The sequence below is a fragment of the Nothoprocta perdicaria genome, unplaced genomic scaffold, assembly GCF_003342845.1.
Source record: "Nothoprocta perdicaria isolate Ctin4 unplaced genomic scaffold, notPer1 scaffold_161, whole genome shotgun sequence".
NCBI lineage: Eukaryota > Metazoa > Chordata > Aves > Tinamiformes > Tinamidae > Nothoprocta > Nothoprocta perdicaria.
In genome coordinates, this window is record NW_020454772.1 from 198,130 (window position 1) to 220,826 (window position 22,697).

Here is a 22,697-nt window from a genome sequence, read left to right on the forward strand (position 1 = left end):
GTAAAGAGGAAAGTAAGAGGAGGCAAAACTTTTGCTTTCTGGAGGCTTGAACAGATGGTTTGTGCAGTAGGGTTAGGGTTAGAGATGGGGGACAGCACAGCCAAGAGTGAGTCTGTGGTGAAGTTTTGTTGAGAAGTGGCAAGATAAGGTCTAAGTCTGCCATCATGCATGTGTGAAAGCCGGAGGTACAACACCCAGAGGGTAAACACAACCTCAATTCTCCAGCTGGAGAGTGATGCTGCAGCTTCTCTCCAGCTACCCAAAAGTGAAGCATGTGGTCAGGAAGTCACAGAGGACCTGCTGTGTGGTGCTTGCAGCGAGGCTGAGCTTGGCATGCTTGTGAACACCCACAGGATGTGACAGAGTGGGTCCTACATTTGCAGAGATTTACATGCATTTGCATACCTGTGTGCAAAGACAGCAGCTGGAAAAGAGGAATAGAAAGGCTCTAGAGTTCCACTATTTCAAAGAAGCCCGCTCCCCCTCAAGCACTTCATGATTTAACTCACCCCTTCCTCATCTAATTTGCTATTTGCTCCATTTGCTGAGGAATTCAGGCTGACTGTCACTGTGCAGCACAGCTCTTCTTGACTAACCAAAACTCAACCTGGATCGTGGTCCGAGGGCATGTTCTCTTTTGGCGGTGATCCTTGCTCCTGCAATTAAATTCAAAATGGTGATGTTTTTCCCCCACCCAAAGGCTTTATGACTTGGTTAAATAGGAACTTCCTTTATTATAGGACAATCCTTTGTATACTTACAGATGCCAACTTTAGAGCAGGGGGATGTATGGATGCTTCAAAGAAATCACTGGGGAAAAAAAAAAAAAGTCCTCTTCCAAATTTGAGGTGGAAGCCTAGTTTTCCTTGATGCTCTCAGGAACAGATTATCTTAATTACCGAACCCCTCCCCCCTAAACTAGCTCGAGGCGTTGTTTTTTGCAAAGTTTTAAGTGACTGAAGATTAGAGGTTATCATTGAGAATGTTAAGCAACAAGAACTTTAGTTTTTATTATCAGCTCCATCTACAATACTTCACAGTACTTTTTGACATAAAAAAGTAGACTGAGGCCATGAAAAGAGCAAAGGAAAAAGGCTTGTATTTATCACTTTGATATCATTCTTATTTAAGCATTCCTTAACTAGCAGAACATCAGGCAGAGTTTGTTGCTGACTACAGCTAGCAGCTCAGAGCTGCTGCCTCCCAGAAGAAATGATGACCTGTTAAGTGTGCCCACTTCCTTACATAACAGCAGTATTTACAATCAAATGGTAAAATTATACAGCCCCAAATTTTCTTTTTTCTTGGCAGAAATAGAGCTTAGTGAATAATTTGGTGAGGGTCTCCGTCTAACAGATGATGGAAAGAATCGCATGAGTGGAGGATATTGAAAAACTGGTAGTCACGTATGTTTCTTTTCAAGAGCCAGATGCTGGAGGCAAGTGATTCCACTCTAATTTTCTTTCTCTTGCTCTATTTTTTTCTCCTTTTAAAGTACATTTGTAGTCTTCATTGTTGTGCAGGAAAGCCTGAAAACGTGACCTCAAAGTTCTCTAGGGGCTCAAAATCTATTGTTTTTTTAAACAGAATTTCTTGATTTAGGAGGCTGTTGGATTTGACTTGTGATTTTTTTTTTTTTTTTTTTTTTAAAGTCCTGCCTGGTGTTGTATTGGGAGGGGAACATGAAGTTTGGCAGCATGAGAGCAGAAGCAATGTTGTGGAGCAGTTAATAAGTACAGCTGTAGCTAATACTGAGTTGGATATTTAGAGTTGCACTGTAATGTGCTCGATACAAGGTGTAAGATGAGGCATCAAGAACCTCTACACTATAGTCCTGACACTTACCCTGTGGAGCTGCTAAGCTGTGAATCACACACACTCTGTTGCTCCCAGTTTTGTCTATGGGGTGAATATATTCTGTCTACAGTGGTGAAATGTGGTTATTGTATTAATCTTTTCTGCCCAGTCCTTCTGGAGATATTACGTATACCTAATCTCAGCATTCCTTCCAAGTATCTTACTTAGTATGGATGCCTAGAAAGAATGCAGGAGAAAGGCCAAATTCTTCCATCAAGACCATGAAGCATTAAGAGGACTGTTTGGCAGAAAGTACGCTGAACAAGCGGGATCTAAGTGGTTACATAATACGTTCAGAGGGAGGTGAGGGGTTAATCAAACAATCTACTTTAAGCATGGGATTAATTCTGCCTGACTTCTGACATTTATGAGTTGAGGGACTAGTTTACATTAAATATCCAATTTTCTTCTTTAGTCTTTGGAGAGATGAGTAGATGCACTGTACGGGATAAATAGAAAGGTGCTTGTGAAGATATCTGTCATTTAGATATCTAAATATACCTAAATATATCTAAATAAAGATATCTAAATGACAGATATCTTCACAAAGATATCTACATGCAAAGATAGATGACATGAAGTTAGCTGGGATGAATATGGGCACTGCAGGTGCATAGGAGCTCAACTCTCTGTATATTCAATTGAAAGAGGATGGTTTCTTCTAAGAATAAGTTGGGCTACTCAAGCTAGGCTCTTATTCAAAACTACTCATTGCAAAAAAAACCCTATTCCTTTACCTGTGTAAGGTGTCTGCCTACCTAACTAAATTTCCTAAGGCAAAACCTGAATACCTACTGACAGTGCAATATATAACTGGCTGCATATTCCTATAGCTCCTGAACACCTGTTTCTAACCTCCTGTTGATAATGGCTTTCACATCACTCTCCAGCAGATAATGATCTATATCTTGGCTTCAGCATACTTGTACTTTTAAAGCAAATGCTTAGGTCTGATTACATGGGCTTTTACATCAGTTGCTATCAAACCATCACACAGCATCAGAGCAACATATTTGCCTCTTCTAGAGTGCCTACAGAAACTAAAATAATTTATTTTGTGTCTTGAACTCTTGCTAGTATGTAATTTCATGAGTGCATGGAACAATGCATGGATGATCTCTGAAGAAAATCAGGGCAGTATCCATGCTTTCCCTACCAGCTCTTCTCAGGCTGCTGCCAGGCAAAGGACCTTTTCTGCACTAATTATGTCCGGTGTGCTGAAACGTTTGGCTTCAGCCAACGCAGCTTCAGCCAATATCGCCTGGCGAGGGTCTGACACGGCCAGCCAAGCCTTTCTCTCCACTGACCTCGCTACCAGGGCTGACAGCTGCCAGGTCCTGTTGCCCTCAAATGGAGTTTTTCAAAGGTTCCTTCTCAGACTGTAGCCACTGGCTGTCATGGAGCGGGTCCGGCGTTCTGGGTCAGCAGTTCTGTGTATCACATAGGTTTGCCAGGCCATCCTTGCAAATTTTGTGCCCAGACAGATTGCCTTGAATGGAGTCACTCAATAATTTAGGTGTGAGTGTGTGGAATACTTGGCACTCTCCTTTTATCTCAAGTGTGTGGATTCTTCAGACTTGGACTGAAGCAAGCAGTCCTATCTGTGTCCCATCTGAGTCCCATCTATGGGATGGGCAGGATGGTATATAACCTGGCTCAAACAGCATATAGCTTGATGTTTTGAGAAAGTTGTTGACCTTGTCGTTGCATTTCTAGAAGTGCTGAATTTAGAGAATTTGGTCAAAAGACCATGTCTGTCTTTCAGGATGGAAGAACATGCTGTGTGAATCAATGAACACTGCCTTAGATATGTCTGTGATAAGTAGTTCTTTCAGATAGTAGCTTTACTGGATAGAATAACTTCTTAGGTTACTGGTGAGAAACTGCTTGGGTCAGTCCTTCTGAACCCTGCTATTAGTAGGGCACTTGGTCTGCTGGTACTTTTTCATAAACTGCTAACCTCAAACTCTCTTTCTCTCATCTCAGTCAGAATTCTGGCCTTCATTATTGATTCGAGGTCAACTTTATACTGCTGCTGATTAAGTTATTCACTTGCACCTGTTTAAATTAACAGGCCAAAATTGAAACATTAGTAATGAACCTGCCCTAAATTATGGGATGTGGATGAAAGTCAAAATCAAACCTGAATCTAGACATGAATATTACTTGCAAGAAGACAGTGAAAACATTGGGTCCAAACATTCTGTATCTGAATATTTCTGTGTCCAGATCTAAGTCCAATGTGATGAAAAATTATGAAAAGCACAATGGGAGTGATGATACATAGTATACAAAGAGAGATGGCTGAAGCTTATACCAAACTAAAAAGAGGCTAAGAATTGTCATTAGCTGTGAGATGAAAGTCATTGCACTGTATAAATGGGAAAGTACAGATGTAGTTTTAAGTGTAAGGAATCAAGCTCATTTCAATATATACCTTATTGCATAAAAAGTCTGTTGCAAGAGAAATATCTTGGGAACTAAGAGTTGGATGATTCGCCAAAAAAAGAAGGGGTTTAGCCATACTGCTACATTGTATTCTGTTTTAAAAGATACTATTATCCTAAGCAATGGTGCATCTTTTTCTCATTAAAATTGATCCACCGCATGTAATGCCAACATACCAGTTGTTGGGATGATAGGAATGAATGTTGCCTGCTTCTCAAGTCTTGCGACCTGATAAAATTCTTCTGCTTTCTTCTGTTAGTGAAAAGATAAAAGCACAGCCCCAGAGCTGTCTATATAGTCATTTATCCAGAACTGGAGAGATGCAGAGACACTGGAGTTGGGAGAGCTCACTGGCTTTATCTGTTGGTAAAGGTAAATGAATATGGCTACAGAGAAACTTTGATTCGTGATTTGGTATCAGGTATCTAGCCATCATTTCTCAAGTATCATTTTGTAAATTTCTGTAACTACCTCTGAAATAGTGGTGTTTAGGAGATTAACTGGAATGGGTGGGAAAATGGTACTAAAGTACCAGAGACGCTGCTTGTGTGACAGACCTTCTTAGGGGCTTGTAAAATTTGGATTTTTTTTTCCCCATTGAAGTTTCCTTCTTCCACAACATTTCTCCTAGTCATAAAGGAACTTGCAGAGAAGTTTCTCTCAGGAAATTGTAGAGCAGGACTAAAGCCTGTCCAGCCTTTGCCACTGCTGAGAACTTAAGTCACAGTAACTTGGTTATGTGTAGGCAAGCAGTCAAGACAGGGTGGCTCCTTATTAAGGTCTATATATAGATCTGAGTAAATTTCTGCAGAACGGTGTAAATATGTTATGATCTGTTGCTGGGGAAAATGAGGCACTGATGTGAGAGTCACTTTGGACAAGGGACAACATTACTGGGCCTCTGCTAGCATTTTTGTGTTTGTGGGTGCAAATAGGGATATCAACACATGTTGCATTTCTTTGAAGGCTAATATTTCTTTTCCAGTAAGTACTTTCTAGTTTTATCCACCTTGAATGTTTGTTAGTTGAAAGGCATTGCCTGTTCAAGAAACATTTGTGTGATCTTAGGGATTTATTGGAGGAGTTTTCGAATGGCTTAGAGCAGGTGGTACTTTAATTTGACTGGGGTTCCTTTTTTTGATGTGATCACTGTGACTTCTTTGACTTCTTGAAGATAGATTATGCTTCTGATGCAAAGGGATGTCTGGTGCAAAGGGGTGTCATTCAGATGAGACATGTTTAAAAATACTTCAGAACTGATGGCTTTGTGCTTAAAGTGTTTGTTATTTTAACATAAGCACTAGCAAGTGTGTTGGAAAACAAACTTCTGAGAGCATTATTCCTAATGGAACCGATATTGGGGAAAGGAATTGTACTACTGACAACTCGTAGTGATCTAGCGAGCGATACAGAGGGCAAGTATCAGTAGAATGGTATAAGCCTGGTTTCATTTCAGAAAACTGTGCCAAATAGAAAAAGGAGTAGAAAGTGGGTAGGGGAAAAAGGTAGAGAAGGAGACAAAACAATAGAAAGAACAGCAAAGAAAGTGAGATAAACTATCTTTGTAGAAACAGTGCCTTATGCCAGTCATTCGCAAGAAATGCTCCCTCTGTTAAAGAACAACCCGGCATCAGGACATAGCAATAGACAAGAGAGAGAAGAATCCATCCAACTGAGATAAATGTGAAACTGATTTGAATTTTTTTTTTTCCTTCCTGCAAATCCCTGCTGTAATATTGCCCTGGTTCAGGTATCGTCCAAGCCTAACTACTGGGAGACAAAGACTTCTGGTCTATTTATATAAGCCAAGAAAAGCAGCAGCAGTGTAGCATGTTTATGAGTGGGTATTGTTTTGCCTCATTGAGGGACACTTCTCCCTGGGGTAGGAGTTCATTTATCTTCATGTTAGCTCCAGAGGGAAATTGTTTAGAGCAGCGAGCAGCTACTTGTGGTAAGCTGTGTATGTGTGTGCTGTGTTTTGATGTAGTTCACTGACAGCTAGTAACTGCGCCTAATCCGTCAAACTCATTTCACCTAAGACCTAAAGAATAACTCCAATTCTGATCTTTAAGGTAAAAGCATCACAAAGCTACTTAGCTCCTAACCTTTTGCTTTTTCAGTAAATACTACCTTTTCTTCTTTCCTATTTTTTCATTATTTCATCTTCAGAAATACTGCTTCCTTTAGTCACTGATGTTCTGCCATCTTAAGCTTTCGTGCAAAAAAAATTAGCAGTAGTTAAGCAACAAATGATTTACTAGGTATAACATACTAGCATGCAATTACCACATAATATACATTATACAACTGAACCCAGTTCTTACCTGTTACAGTGATATTCCAGAATACTTGGTGCCAATTTATCAGGTTAACTATGTTTCAGATTAATTAGAAAACTGAAGTCACTTAGAATTGATATAGGCTTCTTGATAACTTTATAAGAACTTAATCATATGAGTAGTTTGTCATCTGAATAACATCTACTAGCTAACAGGATTCTTTGTTTCAAGCTCCTCTTGGCTACCTCTCTTTCTTGTGATGGACAGGGAAAAATGGAGAGAGATAAATTTTTCAAAATTACAGATTCAGCCTTAAAGAAATCTCTCTCTCATCCTCTTGAAAAATATCTTGTTTGTCTGGTCTCTATTTTCTCTCTCTCTCTCTTTTTTTTTATTTATTTATTTTTTTAAGCTGCTGCAGGGTAGGCAAATGAAAACCATCCTATTTCTTCTACTTTTAACTTGGAAGCTGTTAAAAATATTCTGAGTAAAAGTTGAAAATTCAGCACTGCATTCTCTTAATGCTGAAAGACTCTGTGACCAAAAGCCTGTGTCTTCTGTGTTGTTTTTATCATTCCTGGTGGCACTATAGTGCACATGGACATGTGTGTTAGAAAAGCAGGGGTGCGGCTGGCAGAAATCAGTCTTTATAGAGTGGACCAGAAAAGGCCAACAGAAGGGACTGTTTTATATCTCTTCATTTGTTGATCATTTCTAAAGGGAAAAGAAGGCTATCACATGTCTTAATGATTCTGAATAAATGAGAGTGGCTGCTGGGGTGATAAGGTGAGGACTAAAGGGTAATGTTGTGCTTCTGATGTGTCCTTCCTCATTGGTGCTGAAATTGCCTAGATTTACCAGTTTTTCAGGGTGTGCTACACTTATTTCACCTGGCATAACTGAAGATATCTTAGAATATAGTCAGAAGTATGATATCTTAGTATATGAGATTTAGGTAATATTTGCCTTCAAGTTGTCCCAGGATTATATGACATTTTGTTTTTGTAATTATTAAGAGACATACAGAGGAATAATTTTAATCTAAAAGTAAGTAAAGAGTAAAATATATTGTGCTACTCTCGGTACCAGGCCAGGTAAATTTGCAAATGTGTAAGACGTGCTATAGGAAATTGTATTTTTCTCATGTTTTATGAATAAAGAGTACCGAACAGAGCTAGCATTGCTGACCAAGTACTGTTCTGAAAGAAATCTTGTTAGAAAGCCTCTACAACTCAGCTGTTTATAAAGAAACTGTTGCTGAGATATGTATTTGAATTAGTGATTTTATGGAAGAAGTTATGAGTATATAGCAGTTCCGCATGCAAAATTACTATGGACATTACATTTTGATTATTACTAAACACTGACTGTGTAAAATCAGAGGAATAAATGATGACTTCTGAGCCCAGGACATGGTAGAAGGAATCTCTATAAAATACATTGCATCTATCTTGGTAAACAGAGAATACAATTGCTAGATATTACTGTGACAGCTGGAAGAGAAAGGTTGTGTTTTGTTAAATACAACTGGATGTGCCAGTCTTGACCATGCTTTCAATCCAGAGATGTGTATACATGGTGGTTTTCAGTACTACCAGTGATGCTAGCACTCCCATATGCATGGGAAGTGCTCCTTGTAGCCTTGAGCTTACTCTTAGGCAGAGGAATTCCATGGGAAAAGTGCTTTGGGTAACTCCTTGGAGATGATGAACCACGTTTTTCTCTTCTCCTCGAAGTTGCATAGCTGTCGCGTATTTTATTGTCCTGTACAATGCAAGTCTTTTCTGCCTGAATGTCATCTTTTTATTACAAAAATGTGCTAAGTTGCTATATTTATAGTAATTACAGTGATTGATACAACTAATATATTTAAGGGAAATGCTAGAATTAAAGATGCTAGTAGAACCTTAATTTGGTTCCCTGTTGCATATGCACAATAATATAGTCTTTAATTATGTGCATATGTACCCTTTTATTCATATTGCTGAATCTCTGCATGTATCCAGAATATTCTGACCGCTTTGTTTTCCTGTAGGTCCTCTGCTGCTCTCAGGTCTAGATACTTCTAGATACTTCTACTAGTCACTTCTTAGTTAAAATTCTGGCCAACAGCCAGACTTTGCTTTTGCTCTAGGAGTTTGCATACCTAGCCAGCATGATATTTTTGTTTTTATTTCAGGCTTTACCTCTGAATTCTACCTTTATTTTGTTTCCAGCTGATGCTGTACTTAAGTTCTGGATCTTTTCCTTTCTGGGAAGGTACAGATCTGGGTTTAGCAACCCAGAAAGCTTACATAGGCAATGCCAAGGTGACAGTCAATAAAGGTTATAACCATGATGCCATGCAGTGTTGGATTCAGGCTAAGGATATAGACACACACACACACACACACAAAAGAGAGAGAGAAAAAAAAGAAGTCTTAGGAGGATACTTCATCTACCCTCCTATTCAGAAATTAATCAAAAGGAACTTTTTGATACAGGACATCATCACTTATGTGCTTATCTAAGGTGCGGTGATGAGGGTGATTTTGTCAACTGTCGTATGATGTGGTACTTGAGAGACATGAGCTTTTTGATAGACAGGATACTGGTGAAGGCATGAAGGTGGAAATGGCATCAGGCATCCTGATTCTGTCAGGTTGCATTCTGCCTTGAAAACTACGCATGCAGCAGATATAGACTATAGGAATCATTACATTAACCTTTAAAGATAACATGATATATACCTAGTAGATTTTTTTTCCTGGAGAAGGGTGGATGTAAACCTCATGCAACTTTCTGAGTCTTTGTTTTTCTTCGAAATTACTACCTATGGCAAGGATGTTGTTTGGGACGATGTACAGACAGGTTGTCAATAGCAGCACATCCTTTTCCTCAGTATTCTCTCATCCCTCCCATTGAGCACCATCCATCAGCTCTTGTTGATATCAGAGACCCTAAAGCAGACTGATGCATTTTATAGGTACCTGCATATGCCCTCCCCCATCATGATATTACTGTACATCCTACCCATGCTAGATTAAAAATGAGCACCTTATCACATCTGTGTTTCTTGAGAACCACAGTGTGACCATAAGATCTCATAGTTATCATATATATGGCACTTTTTAATCAAACAAACAATTAATTCTTTTTGTCTGTGCAAGTTTGTTATCAGTGCAAGGCATTTTTATCAGTATAAATCTCAGAATGGTGATTTTTATCACTGCAAATGTATTTTACAAAAAAAAAAAGGCAGTTGAAGTAATAGATAGGAAACAGTGCAGCATTATTAACACCATTAACTCCCAATATGCCTCAAATTCATTGAAAAATAGAATTAATGGTACAGGAAATTTTAACATGCCTGCATAAGATATAAAATTTTAGGTATAAAAATGATATTTTACAGTTCTAATTTTGAAAAAATAGGGAAGGTGCCCCAAAAGTGTCTCTACTCTTTCAGATGATTCTGATAAGAGGTTTCACAGCTTAGCAAATAAAAATAAGGGGTATCTATTGGTCTCTCCTTAGCCTTTTCACCTGACCAGCCATGGAAAGGAAAGATCTCTCTCTAGAAATGACAATAAGCTCTTTTTCTTCCTAAACGCTGTGGGAAGGAAGCAAATAAAGAAAAAAACTGAAAGTGCCCTAACTGAACTGACCCCTGTCTTTCAATTCAATTCTGTACATTTATACCTTGCACCTACTTTTTAAAAAATAAAGACTGTTGCTTAAATCTAGATAAGTCAAGAAGCTGCAATTCAATAAAATCTTATCTTCCACTCGGTTTCACAGTTTCTCACAGGTCTACAGAGCATGAGCGACTGTCTGTTGGCCATTGTCTCCCTGCCTGTGGCACTGACACTGTGGCAGTAAAAGCATAAATACCTTGTGTTTTGAAACTCAGGAGAGCAAGCAACACATATGACGTGAGAATTACAGAATGAAATCAGAACACTTAACGTCCGTTAAGTCAAGGCTCTGTGTTACCACTCTGGTGCAAATTGTATCTGCCTTTCTGCATAAACACTGCATGTTAATAAATGTGGAAATATCTTCCACCACAAATTAACATCCTTCATTCTGCTTAACCTTAGAAAAAGTCTTACAGAATATGCAAAACAAACTCTCTAAAATCAAACCATTCCTCTGGTCCATGATACTTAGGAAGCTGTGCCAGTTCTGCCACAGGTGGTAAGCCACAATAGTCAACAGAAACCGCTATAAAAAGTAGATATCTTGAATATATTATGTTCTTTCCTCAAAGAATATGCTCAGGTCACCCCTGCAGAAATTTTGTTTAGATGGGGTATTCTATAGGCTGCTTAATTCATTTGCAGGTGTTTTTCCAGCTGCCTCTGGCTGATGATGAGGCTAGGTCTGTTCTCCTTGTAGACCTTCAGCAGAAAATGGTATGCAGTGGTAAGGTAAGTGGTAATGCATCACTTGACCACTTAAAGCTCACTTGTGGTCTACTCTTTCCTAGTATTTTGATCAAGTGTACGTCAACCTTGTATAGATGGTGGTCTTTCAGTTCCATGTAGAAGTACTTGTTTCTACTAACAAACTCAAAGACCTTCTGCAAAGAAACCTGCAGAAACACAAGTGTAATATCCTCACTGATTGCCAAAGCCCAGTGAGGTAGCAGTAAGGTATGAAATGGTGGTTTTCTCTAAGTGTCCCGACTGTTCAGATCTGTGTGTAGTAAGCAAGGCTAGCTATTGGCTAGTCACAGTTGTGCATTTCTGACAGCTCTTACAAAGCACAAAGTGCTGATACTCTGTTGCTGCAGCTCAAGACAAAGTTACAGACTTTCTTTAACATCAAGGAAAATATTTTTATCAGGCTGAAGTTCTGCAGCTGTTCCTGGGTGTCTTATCTTTGCAGCACTGCTCTCCAGTGCCAGCTGGTGCTTGTTTCATGAGCCCAGATATAGCTTTGTGGAGGGAGAGTGCTCCAGAAGACTGCTGCTCTTGAATGAGCTATCCACTTTATGGTTTCCACAAGCACCAAAAGGAATCCAAAATGCAGGCAGAGGGAAGCAGTAGTAGCTACTATGTCTCTTCTCTCAAATATTACATCCAAAATTGCTTGTTAGCATCATAGTGGTTGGTCTAAAAACAGCTGCTGTTTGGTATTAACACATCAAATAAAATATGTACAGCTAATCAAGTGCCCAAACTGCTGTTTGACCGAGGTGGCATTAATACAAGTCTATTGAGAGTCTGGAAATAGTAGTGTGCACTTGGTGGAAGGGCATAAAAGATGATTATATTTGGGATGTTCATCTCTAGAAATTGCAAGTTATCAGTTCTCCTTAACTTCTCCTATTATGTCCATTATACAAACAATCCTGGAAATGACTTAGGTAGACAGTAATACAGAGGAAAGCAAGATACCTGGGCATATAGCTGTGCACACACTTCAGAGAGCATTTTCCTTCTCCAGTCCCCATTCTTTACTTCTCTTTGAATGACTCTTAGTGAAGTAAACGCAGCTGTTCATTGGGACAGGCCAGTTAATACAAAGCTGTTACAACAAAGCCTCATAGTAAATCTCCTTATATAGACAAGCCTTTGGATAAATAAATCAACCTCTTGTGACTTTTTCAACCTGTGTTTTTCACAATTCATTGCAATGACATTTGAAGCATTATTCATGAGATCTAAGGATCTCATTCAGTAGACAACCCTCTGAAATGATGGTATGCATGCCCTATCTTGTTTCTGTGCATTTTGAGTTCTGTTCTGACACTGAATCCAGCTGTTTCCCTAGGCAATAGCATAGATAGGTTTCCCTATAATTTACTTAGGACCCTGCAAGCTGATCCAAGCTATATAATAGCTATATGATTTTTGCTGTCAGAATTTGTCCTGTATACTGGAAACTTGAGATTCTCGAAGCACTGAAAGATATTTAAGCTCTTGTGCCTCTCAGTAGCCATCAGATCAATACATCTCAGAGCTGCCTGGCTAAGGGTAGAGTCACCCTTAAGCACAGTTAAAGAGGCAGTTCAGGGAAGTAAAAAAAAAGTCCTCGTTGCTTTTTTTTTTTTTTTTTTTCCTGCATTCTAGAATGCTGAGAAGGCTGGTTGCTTTGTCTACTAAGCCTGTGAAGACACTGTAAGATGGCAACTATGAACAGGAGGTTTAGTAGAAAAAGCCTTTGTCCTCTTTTTATAACAGATCAGGGTCTCTGGAGTTACTCTACCAGCCTCAGTCCTTACATCTCTTCTCCTCAGCTTAGGCAAGTTGGTCTGAGCCACTTACTTTGTTTATTCTCCCGAGGAGCCATTAGCAAGCTCTGGTAGGAAGCAGGAACGGGATTCTTGTACCAGTCTTACTGCTTTGCTCTCTCCTCTGTTGGCGAGATCTACTGCGAATCTCATCCCCCATCCCTTTTGGTTCGGCTAGTCTCGCTGTCAGCTAGATGCACAGGCTGACTGGTTTGGCTCCCACTCCTCATTTTCTCCTTTGTTCATAGTACAACATCAGGGCAGAATCTTGTCTAGGGCTTAAAGTTTATACTGTTTCTTGGATGTGTAAAGGGATGCTGAGTGTTGTCGTTCCCTGTGCTTGAAAACCAAATGGTACTGATGAGCGGAGGGATTTAGGGAATTATAATTGGGAACCTAGTTGCCAAGTTCAGAATAAAATTGTGGGTGGAAAATTCCACTCAGACAGATGCTATCTGGTGCTTTATAGTAGAGGTTCTTTTCACATAGACTTCCCAGTAACACAATATAGAATCATGTTTTCTAGTTGTTTTAAAAAATGCACCTATTTCTATATGTTAAAAAGCATACTTAATAATATTTTAGAATTTTTTTCCTACTCTCAAGTATTTTTCCTACTCGTCAAGTATTGGTATATGTCTCAGTTAATTTTTAGTGGAAGCCTGACAATGGTAATAATTAATAAAATGTTTTCAGTACTGTAAATGAATAAGGACAGTAGCATCATACATTTCTATGCAGTAATTAGTTCCAAAGGTAGATGTCCTTTTTTTTTTTTTTTTTTGAATGATATATTTAACGTGAACTGCCAACCCTAACAACAGCAGTGCCTGTCTTATAATGTCAACTTTAATAGAGGTTGCAAGGATAATTTAAGGCCAAGTCAAAAAAGTTGGTAGAATAGTTAAGTTTCTAGTTCACTTCTTTTTCATGCTCCTAACCATCCTGCAAATCAACATTGTCTTATTTTTCTACTAAACTTTTTTTCACTTTTCTGTTAATAAGGAACACATTTGCTTTAAAACCCCATTCCCCCCATCTCCCCAAGCACAAAAATAGCATATCTGTACTCAAACCAATAAAGAATGCACTGTAGATAAATTCATACTGTACCAATAGAATGTAAGGATTCCATTAATGCTTTAGTGATATCATCAAGGAAGAAAAAGGGAAAATGGATCCACGGCTTTTACTTTGCTGGGTCTGTAATGAAGCGGTGTTGTAGCAGCTGCTGTCTTATTTTTTTTTTTTTTCTTTTCTCTGGTAGGCATCCGTTGGTGTATTGTAAAAGTTAAAAAAAAAAAAAAAAACTGACATTTCCTTCTTTCTCTTTCTGTCTTTATTTTTTTAAAGAACAGTCAGCTTCCTTTTGTTACTGCTGTGATGTACTTTTCCCTACTAACTCCAAGACGGAGCTTGAAATGCAATATGGAAATTACTAATATGACAGAGAAATATGAGCTTTATTCTGCAGAAAAAGTGGCTGTGGCAATATATCAGAGAAATTATTGAATGTTATCAGTCATAGCACAATTTATTATTTTACCAGTGTGCTGTAAAATAGTTACTCAGAAAACTCGAAGCTTTTCTACCGTATTAACGCTGTCTGGGCGTTTAACGAATAGTGCTTTGCTAAATGTAAGCACAGTAATTACTTGTACATTAGCCTCTTGGATTCCCCACCTCAACCTGTCATCCTAACATATTGTATGTGCAGTAATTTGATTTACTGTTTTTATTTTGGACTTTGTGTGGGAATGTTTTCATGGAGGAAAGATGGCTGAAAGATATAAGGGAGGGCTGAGAATTTGGAAACTGTCTGCTCTGCACTTTGTATATGCTCCCTGCCAAACTCACGTGGAACTCTCATTAATGCTAATGGGATTTAATACATGCTGCAAGAGGAAAATATCCTCATTTATTTTGCACTGAATCGAGTGGTAGCAAAAGTGCTGTATTGACAACTCTGGAGCCCTCTATTTATCCACAGAACAGGCCGTGTCAGAATAAGTTTCCTTGCATGAGCTGGTGTCTCAGTTCTGTAGTGGAGGGACCTTTGAAGGACAACCAGATACTAGCACCTATGCTGAGCTTGCCTACACAGACACAAGTCTGGTAGGGTAGGCAAGATTTCCCATGTTTCACTCAAGACATATAGCAACTTAGACACTCTAAACATATGCTGGGTTTGAACAAGTGCTAAAAGCATGAAAAGCTCTAATAACCTCTTTCAAATCCATGAAATGATCCAGATCCCTGCAGTGCTGTCTGTAAATTCTTCAGACCAACGCACTTCAGGAAGGAAAACCTGTTGTAAGGTTTACCAGCTTGGACATGAACAATACTTAAGCGAGGATTGCTTAACTAAGTCATTTAAATCCACTGTTGCTTCCAAGCAGCGTCACTTGATGTAAGTGACATAGCAGTATTGGATTTCATTGGCAATGTCATATGCATGCTTCATTTTTCACTATTATTTAAGAATACTAATTCTGTAAGGTGACTTCTCATATAGGTATGTGGGCATATACTGGTAAGAAAATGTCATTCTGTTGAAAATCAGATGTCTTGAAGAGATATGTTAAATTCAAAATTTTGTTTTGACAAAGCAAGGTAATTTTTGACTGGTTCAATACAATATTATTTTGATTATGCGACAAAATTAGTTTGACATAAGTAGTTGTGACTCAATATACTAAAAGTCACATTTTTTGGTGAAAATTTTGGGACTCCATCAGAAGGAAAGTTGTGGGTGTCTTGCCTTTTTTATGGGAAAAACTTCTATTTGGCCATTTTTCTTTTTCACACTATAGAATCAATAGAATTATATCATATAGAATCACAGAATCAATAAGGTTGGAAGGGACCTTTAGAGATCATCTAGTCCACCCACTCTGCACATGCAGGGTCACCTAGAGCACGTGGCACAGGGCTGCGTCCAAGCAGGCTTTGAAGATCTCCAAAGAAGGAGACTCCACAACCTCCCTGGGCAGCCTGTTCCAGGGCTCTGTCACCCTCACAGTGAAGAAATGCTTCCTTAAGTTCTCATGGAACTTTTGGTGCTTCAGTTTGTGGCTATTTCCTCTAGTCCTATCACTGTCCACCACTGAAAAGAGGCCGCCCCCTCTTCCTCCCTCCCACCCTTGAGGTATTTATACACACTGATCAGGTCCCCCCTCAGCCTCCTCTTCTCCAGGCTGAACAGACCCAGCTCCCTCAGCCTTTGCTCATATGGCAGATGTTCCAGGCCTCTGATCATCCTCGCAGCCCTGTGCTGGACTCTCTCCAGCAGCTCCACATCCCTCTTGTACTGGGGAGCCCAGAACTGGACGCAGTACTCCAGATGTGGCCTCACCAGGGCTGAGTAGAGGGGGATGATCACCTCCCTCGACCTGCTGGAGACGCTCTTCTTAATGCACCCCAGGATCCCATTTGCCTTCTGGGCCACCAGGGCACACTGCTACCTCATGGTCATCTTGTCATCCACCATGACGCCCAGGTCCCTCTCTGCGGGGCTGCTCTCCAGAAGGTCAGTCCCCAGCCTGTACTGGTGCCTGGGGTTATTCCTCCCCAGGTGCAGGACCCTGCACTTGTCCTTGTTGAACTTCATGAGGTTTCCTACCACCCAGTTTTCCAGTCTGTCCAGGTCCCTCTGGATGGCAGCCTTCTGAGGTATCAGCTACTTCTCCCAGTTCGACGTCATCAGCAATATGTTAAGGGGGCACTCTGTCCCTTCATCCAGGTCACTGATGAATAAATCAAACAGAAGTGGACCAAGGACTGACCCCTGGGGGACACCACTAACCACAGGCCTCCAACTGGATTCAGCACCACTGATCATCACCCTCTGAGCCCTGCCATCCAGGCAATTCTCAATCCACTTCACTGTCCACTCATCTAATTCACACTTTGAGAGCTAGCCCAGGAAGATATTGTGAGAGGCAGTGTCAAATGCCTTGCTGAAATCGAGACAGATGATAACCACTGCTCTCCCCTCATCTACCAGCCAATCATTCCATCATAGAAGGCGATCAGGTTGGTCAAGCATGATTGCCCATGGGTGAATCCACACTGACTATTACTGAGCACCTTCTTGTCCTCCACGTGTCTGGAGACAACAGCCAGGATGAACTGTTCCATCACTTTTCTGGGGACAGAGGTGAGGCGCATGGGCCTGGGTCCTCCTTCTTGCCCTTTTTGAAGACCGGTGTGACATTGGCTTTCTTCCAGTCCTCCTGCACCTCCCCAGTTCTCCAGGACTTTTTGAAGATAATGGATAGTAGTTAATAACATCTGCCGGCTCACGCAGCACTCTTGGGTGCATCCCATCAGGGCCCATGTATTTGTGGGTGTTAAGTTTCCTTAGGTGTTCTCTGACCCACTCTTCCTCTACCCAGGGCAAGTCTTCCTCTCTGCAGGCTTCTTCTCTTGTCCTTTGGATCTGGGATTCTAGAGGCTACTGTTAGTAAACACTGAAGCAAAGAAGGCGTTCAGCAACTCTGCCTTTTCCATGTCTTTTATAACCAGGGCATCCATCCCATTCACCAGTAGACCTGCGTTTTCCCTAATCCTCCTTTGCCACTGATATATTTGAAGAAGCTCTTGTTATCTTTAACAACCCTTGCCACATTTAATTACAAATGTGCCTTAGCCCGTTGTCACATCCCTGCATTTCCTGACAACATTCCTATATTCTTCCCAAGAGGCCTGTCCTTTTTTTCCAGATTCTATATACTACCTTCTTCTGTTTGAGTTTCGCTAGGTCCCCCAGGGGTCAGTGCTGGGCCCAGTGCTGTTCAACTTGTTTATCAATGACCTGGACGAGGGCACGGAATGCACCCTGAGCAAGTTTGCAGATGACACCAAGCTGGGTGGAGTGGCCAACACTCCAGAAGGCTGTGCTGCCATTCAGAGGGACCTGGACAGGCTGGAGAGTTGGGCAGAGAGGAACGTCATGAGGTTCAATAAGGACAAGTGCAGGGTCCTGCACCTGGGGAGGAATAACCCCAGGCATCAGTACAGATTAGGGGTCGACCTGCTGGAAAGCACCTCCACGGAGAGGGACCTGGGAGTCCTGGTTGACACTAAGTTAACCATGAGTGAGCAGTGTGCCCTCGTGGCCAAGAAGGCCAATGGCATCCTGGCCTGCATCAGGAGGAGTGTTGCCAGCAGGTCGAGGGAGGTGATTCTGCCCCTCTACTCAGCTCTGGTGAGGCCGCACCTGGAGTACTGTGTGCAGTTCTGGGCACCCCAGTATAGGAGGGACGTGGAGCTTCTGGAGAGGGTCCAGAGAAGAGCAACCAGGATGATTAAGGGAATGGAACATCTCTCGTATGAAGAGAGGCTGAGTGAGCTGGGCCTGTTTTCTCTGGAGAAGAGAAGGCTCAGAGGGGGTATGATTAATATGTATAAGTTCAGGAAGGGAGAATGCAGGGAGGAAGGGGACAAGCTGTTTTCACTGGTGGCCAGCGATAGGATGAGGGGTAATGGCCACAAGCTGAAGCATAAGAAGTTCGGTCTCCAGGTGAGGAGCAACTTCTTTACTGTTAGGGTGACAGAGCAGTGGAACAGGCTGCCCAGGGAGGTTGTGGAGTCTCCTACTCTGGAGGTCTTCAAAACCCGCCTGGATGCCACCCTGTGCCACATGCTGTAGGTGTGCCTGCTTGAGCAGGAAGGTTGGACTAGATGATCTGTAGAGGTCCCTTCCAACCTTAAATATTCTGTGAATCTGTGAATTCTGTGAATCTGTCTGCTTTTTTCTGTTTGAGCTTTTCAAGGAATATGATACAGTTGAGTATCAATTAGGAGGTTATTTCTATTAAATAGTCAAGGAGGTTCACCTGATCTTAAAAAAAAAAAAAAAAAAAAAAAAAAGCCTCACACCTTAATAATTAGCAGAGTTACACCATATTGCTTTGTTCTTAGATGCACCCTCTCAGCAGGGCTTTAGACAGAGTCTTGCTACCTGGCTAGCATTATACATCTCCCAGTGCATCTTTATTGCTATCTATAGAAAACACACATCACCACATGCAGTTTAGCTGGCTGTCTTCCAGGCAATAGTGCTGTTGTTAATTGTTTTACAGGAACATGCAATGCAGTGCCTATACTTAATTTAGAAACTATTATTATTGCTTTTTCTCTGTTGGTCTAGAAGAGAGAGCCTTTCTTACAGAGGACACCTTGGGGTAGGTGGAGTCAGAGTATATTGATGGTAGTATTACCATCAAGTTCACTGAAAGTCAGTCCCTTATTGCTTAGGTGGCATAGTCTGGCTGGATTTCACATTTCAAAATATCGGGGGCTTCCAAAGTAAATTTGAATTCTACCTCCAAGATATTTTTGTTGTTGTTGTTGAGCATGTCTCCAGGGATATCTAAAATAAATATGACGAAAGTGTGGGAGAAATAATAGTTTAATAGTTTGTCATATTAAATGAAAGTTTCCTTAATCGATTTTTAGTTTATCTGCCATTTCAGTGATGATGACTTGCAGATCTGCCTTGCTCCACCTGCTCTGTTTTCAGCAGTGAAGGTCTGTATTTCTCCTGATCCTGGATGGCTGGTTGCCAGCATCCAAGAGCAGGATAAGATTCAAATAGATTTCTCTTTCCCCTTCTAAGGTTCCTTCTCTTTTCTGCTCCATTACTTTGGAGAACAGCAGACACTGATATCTCCAGAGCAGCAGAGACCTTTGAGTCCTCCTCCTTCTATTCCTTTTGCTACCCTACTGTTTTCAGATCTTGCTGTTTTCTGTTGCACAGCTTCTTGAAAATTCCCTTCTCTATCAATCCTGCAAGTCTAAAATGTTGCTTTATTGCAAGGTCTTTCTTCTTGGTCTCTCTTAAGTCTGCATCATCCCCTTTTAATCCAGCTAAGATGTAGTGGCTAAATGTAACTTCCTAGCTTGCTAATTAGATCATAATCATTAGATCATGAATTGCTTTCAAGTAACTGAACAAGCTGCTTCTCACATGTTATCATTCACATGTCACACTGCTTAGCTTCATCTTAGGACTTTTACTCTCCTGCTCTTCCTTTGTCTCCTTTGTTCTTTCAGTAATGACACCTTTTTGTCTCATTTAAATCCTTCTATCATTGGATTGTATGCGATTTATTTTTTAACCCTATGCTGGTGCCTATCTATGGAAAAATCTATGAGTGCCATAATCTCATTCAACCAGATGTATGCTCTTTTCACCTTCAAGTGCTTAGGGTAAAATGGGCCTTATGGAATAAAAAGCTTTATTTATTTATTTATTTGTATATTATCCAGAAAAGCAGAAAAAGGCTGAAACAACCAAAAATAAAAATTTAACCATCTTCAAGTTAGTACCTTATTAAGGTTCTCTGAAGGCATCCTGTTAGACGTAAAGCAAAAACTAAGTGAATAATGATTTAGTCTCTCTCTCTTTAGTCTTGTGCAGTACCAAAGAAACAGATAATGTTTAGGTAATTGATAAAAGGTACTGGAAATAGAAAACAATGATATAAACCTAACATATGCTTTGGAAGTTGGGTACCAGTCTTTCCTTTGTTCTTCCTTCTGTGATTTTGCTCAGTTAGTTATTTGGAACAGAAAATCCACCTGTAGACACAATGCCAGGACAGAGTTTGCATTTTATTTCTTTTTGTGAGGTTCATCTCACTTTGTAGTTACACTGTATATTTGCTAGTATTAAAGGTTATTACTCACTAAACAATGTTTCTAATATGTAATTCAGCAATAAAGAAATGGACTTGTATTTGGGAAAGCCTGTGGGTGTCTTTTTAAAATTTAGACTGGTAACCATTGCCAGATCTGCTGTCTTCCCATAAGAAAATAAACTACTTCGCTTACTCAGTGAATAGAATTTAGATTTGTAGAGTGTAGGCTTGTTTGCCAGATTTCTTAACTCAGCTAAACAGTTCACTTTTATTCTACAGTTTATTTAATTAATGTTCATCTCATTAGTAGGAATCTATCTTAGCCATCTACCATTATACAGTAAATTGCTTTAATGAATTCCATGATTCTCTCAAAATTCCCAATCAGATGAGAGGGCCTGCTAATGTAATAAGTCAAAAAGTGCAGCTTTGGAGATACATTAGATATTATTTCTTATAAATTGTCTCTGAAAAACTCTGAAATAAGTGCAATAATAAAAGGTAGCTATTATTAGATCTTTTTTGTTTTAGATGACCAGAAAGCTTATAGTTTAGTTTGGCTTTGGATTTCACTAAGATACTGTCTTTTATTTAACATCTCGTGGGAATGCAGGCCTATTACAAAGTATTGTGGTCAAATTCCTCTTTAAGATAGTGTGTCAATATCTGCATTTCTTTTTTTTTTTTTTTTTTTTTTTCAAATGAAAGTAAAAGTTCAAGCCTGCCAACTTGGTGGAAATATGGATTTACCTGAACTCTGTATTGGAAGGGACTGGACAATGTAATGTGACCAAAAAAAAAAAAAAAAAAAAAAAAAAAAGAAAAATTGGTGGAAATATGGATTTATTTGAATTTTGTATTGGAAGGGATTGGACAACGTAACGTGACCAAAAAAAAAAAAAAAAAAAAAAAAAAAAAAAGGCAAAATTGTCAAAATTGTTATTGTCCTCTCAATTATTTTTCCTGAACTTTTACATTTTCTCCTTCTAACTACTGCTCCTCCCATTGAGGAAATATTCAAATGAATCAGAAAATCATGTGAAAAGAAATTACAGCACTGATTTTTGTCAGGCTGTTTGGGGAGGATAAAAACAGAACAAAGAAAATGATTCATATAATCTTTTATTCTCATTACGGGGAAAAAAAAAAAGGGCATCTGAACTGAAGTTAACTGTTTAAAGTTTTCATTTATTTTATTTTCAGAGAAGATAGGCTTGTAAACTTAACCTATATTAGACTGGTGGTGAAGGCTGATGGAGACTGTTTGAAAAACAATTGTAATACAGAAACCACTATTTGATTGCTAGCCATTATTTCGTTGGCAGCAGCCTCCACTTGGATGAGACCATAAATCTTAACGGTGGTTTCTGCCACTTACTGAATGAGCTTTTACCAGTCTGCCCAGTTTTCTGTGTGTAGGAAAGTATTTTTCACATCGTACTGTTTATGTACAGCTTATGGTGTCCACCAAACTGTACTATCAATTAACACTAGGCTCTGATGCATGCAGTCTAATTTTCAAATAAATTGGACAACCTCTTGTTCATAGGCTTAAGTGATAGTTATTGTCTAAATTCTTTTTTATTTTGAGAGTGTCTTGCAATCATTGTCAACTTCTGGATCCTAGATCATATAGAGCAATTTAAATTGCTGCTTTTTTTTCACCCCTTTCTTTGTTTTGTTATCCACATCAAAATCTTGAACCTGGGTTGTTCTCTGGAAGGTGACTATGCTAAAGTAGCATCACCCTGTGCCAAACACTTTCCTCCTATGTGCATTTAAAGAGTGGTAGATGACACCCCGTGCCAAACCAAGTCTTTAGCACCTTTCTGCTCTTGTCGTGCTCTACAGGGCAGAGTGAGACAGAAGCACATTCTTGTGTGGCATCAGTGAAGTATGTTCATTCCCACTCCAGTTAGCTCTGCATAGTCCTGAGAATCAGTAGCATGGCACAAGTGTATCCATGGACAGGTCTTGCAGATGATGTGATGGAAAAGAAGTTGTACTTAGGCTCCCAGCTCTGGGGCTATGTCCAGAGCTCAGGAGCATTCAGGTTTGACATTAAATTCTCAATGAACATAGCTCTGTTTCTCTGCTAGAGTCAAGGAAATATGAGTCTGCACAGATAATATGTATATTTTTCCAGACATGAAGTTTCCTGTGTAGGGAAGTAGAAGGGTAAGTCAAATAATTCAGCCTTCCTCTCCTCTCCTCTCCTCTCCTCTCCTCTCCTCTCCTCTCCTCTCC